This window comes from Petaurus breviceps, unplaced genomic scaffold (assembly GCF_028583685.1).
Source record: "Petaurus breviceps papuanus isolate PSGF00001 unplaced genomic scaffold, PetGlider_PUasm1.0 187, whole genome shotgun sequence".
NCBI lineage: Eukaryota > Metazoa > Chordata > Mammalia > Diprotodontia > Petauridae > Petaurus > Petaurus breviceps.
The window spans coordinates 24,881,904-24,887,174 of NW_027185799.1; positions in this window are offsets into that span (position 1 = coordinate 24,881,904).

A 5,271-nucleotide genomic window follows, 5' to 3' on the forward strand; every position below is an offset into this window, starting at 1 on the left:
CCCTGCCTTTATCTTCACATCACTTTTCCCAACTTGAACAGTTACTGGTACAGAAGTGTTCAATGAATGTTTATTGAATTGAGTTGAAATAGACCTGTGCCAATTAGGCACCTAGATGATGCAAAGTTCTGAGCATGATGCAAGGTTCTGAGGAAAAGGTTGTGTTCACCACTGAATGTAATTACTTCATGTTATGAATTACAAAGGAAGTCATTAATGAATTTCCACAATTTATTTACCAGAGCTGTAAGCACAGTGGGATACTTATAATATTTTTGAAACCTACTAAATAGTGTAAATTGGCTTTCAGAACACCTCTAATTCAGCAGTTAAGCTAGATTATCTATTATCAGTAGTAATGAGAATATATTCTAATTTTGTTTTGTATCAAAAATACCAATGCATATTTGCAAGATTAAAGTCCTAAAAAAGACTAATGACTTTAAATCCTGGTTGTTATTCCTAATTTCTTAGACATATTATTATGAATCAGGTATAGATTAAATAGATTATCTCTAAAACCTATGAGATATCAGAATGGTGTTTAAGAAAAATGTTTTATTATTTATTATTACGTTTGGTGAACTTTTTTCTTAAGTCCCAAATTATTAATATTTTTGTTCAGATGGATCTTTTCTTATTATAAATATCCTCCATATGCATAAAACCCAGTAGCGGCATTATTGGACCAAAGGGTACAAAATATGTTGTAACTTTTCTTGGATAATTCTAAACTGCTACGCAAAACAGTTGAACCAATTCACTGTTCCAACAACTATAAATTAATGTGTCTGTTTTCTGTATTCTTTCCAACACTGAATTTTTGTCTTTTATCATTACAACCCTTTGGACCCAGAAACTCAGCTCTGAGTTTACAAGGACTGGGCTCAGTATTGTAGGGTTTGTGACAAATCTCTCTTTGGCTTGGGTCTCCACTTAGAGTTTTCCCTGAGAACCTTAAATTTTGGTACACTTTGTTCCTAGTTAGTGTTGCCCTCTTATCATCAAAATATAGCTCAGAGAATATTGTACATAGTAACAGCAACATTGTGTGATGATCAACTATGAATTTCTTAGCTCTTCTCAGAAATACAATGGTCCAAGACAATTCCAAAGGACTCATGGTGAAAAAATGCTATCCATATCCAGAGAAAGAACTGATGGAGTCTGAATTCAAATAGAAGCATATTATTTTCACTTTCTTTGTGTGTGTGTGTTGTCTGTTTCCTCTTTCACAACAGGACTAATATGGAAATATGTTTTACATGATTGTACTTATATAACCTATATCAAATTGCTTACCATCCTGAGGGAGAAGGGAGGGAGAAAATCTGGATCCTAAATTAAAAAAAATTTTTTAAATTGTCTTTATATGTAAATCTTCCAGGTTAACCTTAGCACCACAGAGCATTTGAAACTCTCCTGAGAAAGAAATGTACTTGTGACTTTTAGAGACAACCCCTTTGCCATTCAACTAGCATGGTACATAATTAATTCATGGCTAGCAACATCCAGGCTAGCTCTACTTTGTGGAACTGTCCTTTAATTCCTCTCTAGGTCTGGGACCACGTGATTGCTCCTCCTCTTTCCATGACTTCAAGACCTTGAGTAGCAATGTACCACCCATCCCACCCCCCAATCTCCCAAGAGGTTAAGTTCTGAGGATCTTATCACTCCACCACCATCTCTCCCTGCTGCCATCTCTCCTGCCAAGAAATTCCAGGGGGAGTAGGGAGGGAAAGGGAACTGTTTGCATAAACAGACTTCATCTCCCCCCCCCCACCCCCCAGTTTGGTTTCTGGTTTCTTGTCTAAGTATTCAACTGTCTCTCTCTTTCTCTTTCACTCTCTCTTTCTTTCTCTCTCTGTCTCTATCTCTTTTTCTTTCTTTTTGTCTCCTTTTCTCTGTCTCTGTCTATCTCTTGTCTCTCTCTAATCAAAATTTTACCAGATAAGGCCATTTGCTGTTACAGGTCTGAGTGCAAGGGTAACAGTTCAGGTTTACACTAGTGGAGAGAGAGGCCATAAAAGGGGCTTCTGAGAAAGTGGAACTCCAATTGTGATCAGTAGCCTCTTTAACTTTGGGGTCTCTTATTAACCCTCATCCTATGGTTGATTATTTCTTTCACTCAGAGGCTATAGGAAGTTCACTTAGCCAGGGGTTTTTAACCTGGGGTCCAGAGATCGCTAAAGAATCTGTGGATAGATTTCAAGGGGTCCATGAACTTGACTGGGGAAAAAAAAAACTATATGTCAATATAATTGGTTTCCTTTATAATATGATATATTTATTTCATGCATTTAAAAACATTTGTCTGAGGAGACTATAGGCTTCACCAGACTATGAGAGGGGTGACTCCACAGAGGTTAAAAATCCCTGCCCCAGGCATATATAATTATACTGGATTGAGTTTCCCCAATTCTGTTTTGATCTTGGGTAAAGTCTGAGTCCAAAATTTCATCAATGTAGTACATCCTCACCTGCTCCAAGGGATAGAAAAGGTAGGACTACATTCTACTAAGTCCCCAAAAAATGGGGAGGTGGGAGGAAATGAGAGGACTCATCAAGAGAGTGCCTCTTCCTTCCTTCCAATGATTTGACAAGAATATCTATTCCTCTAAGATGTCTAGTGCATATTTAATTACCACAGTCATTCAATAATTTAGTTTTTCTTTGATTAACTTTAAGTTCATTTATTTTAGCTGTTCCAAAAAACAGGAATGAACAGGAATGTTTATTTACCTTTTATGGTATTTGATATACCCACATATAAATAAACCTGCTATTAAAATCAGGATTTGTAAGCTTCATCATCAGATTTTCCCTAGTACATTTAAAATAACTTAGTTAAAGTTAATTTAATCAAAATGTTTTAAGAAATATCTATTGCTCAAAGCAAAGTACATCTATCTATTCTTGGGACATTTCTTTTGTTTGGAACAAAATGGCATTTCATTCTGTGTTGTATCTATCAAGGTCACATAGTGGATAGAGCATTGGGCTTGGAATCAGGAAAATTTATCTTCATGAGTTCAAAATTAGCCTCAGACCCTTACAAGCTGCATGACCCTGTGCAAGTCACTTAACCCTGTTTGTCTCAGTTCTTCATCTACAAAATGAGCTGGAGAAGGAAATGGCAAAGTATTCCAATATCTTTGCCAGAAAACCCCGAATGAGGTCACAAAGAGTTAGTCATCACTGAAATGACTAAATACCAACTCACCTACTCCACTGGTAGACTTAGGTCTGTTTTTTTGTTTTGTTTTGTTTTTTGCCTTTTTGGAGGGCAATTGGGGTTAAGTGACTTGCCCAAGGTCACATGGCTAGTTTTTGTTTTAAGTGTCTGAGGTCAGATTTGAACTCAGGTCCTTCTGACTCCAGGGCCAGTGCTCTATTCACTGCATCACCTAGCCGCCCCAGGTCTGTTTTTCTGATGCAATCTCAATCAAGCATTTATTCAACAAATTCAACAAATATTCATTAAATTTTTTAAAGTAGAATGCTAGGTATTAACCTATTATATGCAATAACCAATTTGGCAGCAAGGTGGTACAGTAGATAGAATGTTAGATCAGGAAGATTTTGATTTAAATTTCACCTCAGATATTTACTCGTTGTGTGATTCTGGGCAGGTCATTTAAGAGCAGTCTGCCTCCATTTCCCCAACTGTAAAACAGGGATGATAATAATAGTACCAATAGTCTCAGGGTTGTTGTGATAATCAAATGAGATAATATTGGTAAAGTGCTTTGAAAACCTTAATGCCCTTCATTTTGTATCCCCAGCTCTTAGTAAGTGCTTAATAAATGCTTGCTAGTTTAAGTAATTCCCTCTCCCTTTTGCATTTGAATGACCTGAGGGGAATCATTGGTGTCCATTAGAAAGCATGAATAGTGATGGACTACAGACTGGTGACTGGAGGAAAGAAAAAAGTCAAAAAATGTGGAGCAGTGACATCCATGGAGAGGAAGATGAGTCCTGGGTTTTTTTCCCCTCATGTTTGGGCTATCTTACAGACTTGTCTTTGTCCTCCCAGGGAAACTATAAAGTTCTGGTGAGACATGCCCTCGTTGCCTCTCCCTGCCAAAGAGAAATACATGCTGGGGACAAAATAAGGTTCTACTGGTCACAGCGGGATTCTTTGGTTTGCCATAATCCACAGACTGAAGAAGGATTTCGAGCCTTAGGGTGACAGGTGGTTTTCTTCTCATCCAGAAGGGTAGAAATCTCAAGGACTGAGGGCAGTGAGAAGAGAGGTTGAAGACTGAGTTGTTCTGAAGCTTCAAGGAAGGCATTCCAAATTTGATTGTAGCCTGACATTTGAGGAAAGAAATGGAATGTGCAAGTCTGCACAAGCAGGTCCATAGTACCAGAGAGGTCCAATGGGAAGAACCTAGGCATAAGAATTTATAATACTACCTGACATTTATATAGTGCTTTAAGATTGGCAAAATAATTGTTATTCTTATCTCATCTGATCCTCCCAACAGCTCTGAGAGACTAGAGATACAGATGAAGTGAAGTGAGAAGATCCAGGAGAACATTGTACACAGTTATGGCCACATTGGGCAATGACCAACTTTGATAGACTTAGTTCTTCTCAGCAATGCAAGAATCTCCAAAAGATTCATGATAGAAAAATTCTATCCACATCCCGAGTAAGAACTATAGTCTGCATATAGATCGAAGCATACTATTTTTTTCTTTCTTGTGGTTTTTTGCTTTTGTTCTTATTCTTCTTTCACAACATGACTAATGTGAAAATATGTTTAATATGTTCATACATGTATAGCTTATATCAATTGCATGTCATCTTGGGGAGGGAGGGGGGAAAATGAACTCAAAATCTTATAAAAGTGAATGTTGAGGGGCGGCTAGGTAGCACAGTGAGTAAGAGCACTGGCCCCAGAGTTAGGATAACCTGGGATCGAATCTGGGCTCAGACACTTAGCACCCACCCAGAAACACCTGGCCATGTAACCTTGAGCAAGTTACTTAATCTCAATTGCTTATAAAAAAAATAAGTGAATGTTGAAGATTGGACTAGATGACCTTAAAGGTCCCTTCCAGTTCTACATCTGGGGTGGCTAGGTAGACACCGGCCCTGGAGTCAGGAGGACATGAGTTCAAATCCAGCCTTAGACACTTAACACTAACTAGCAAGTCACTTAACCACAATAGCCCTGCCTTCCTCCCACCCTCCAAAAAGCAAAAAAACAAACAAACCCAAAAAACAAACAAAAGTCAATGTTGAAAATGAAAAATAAATGC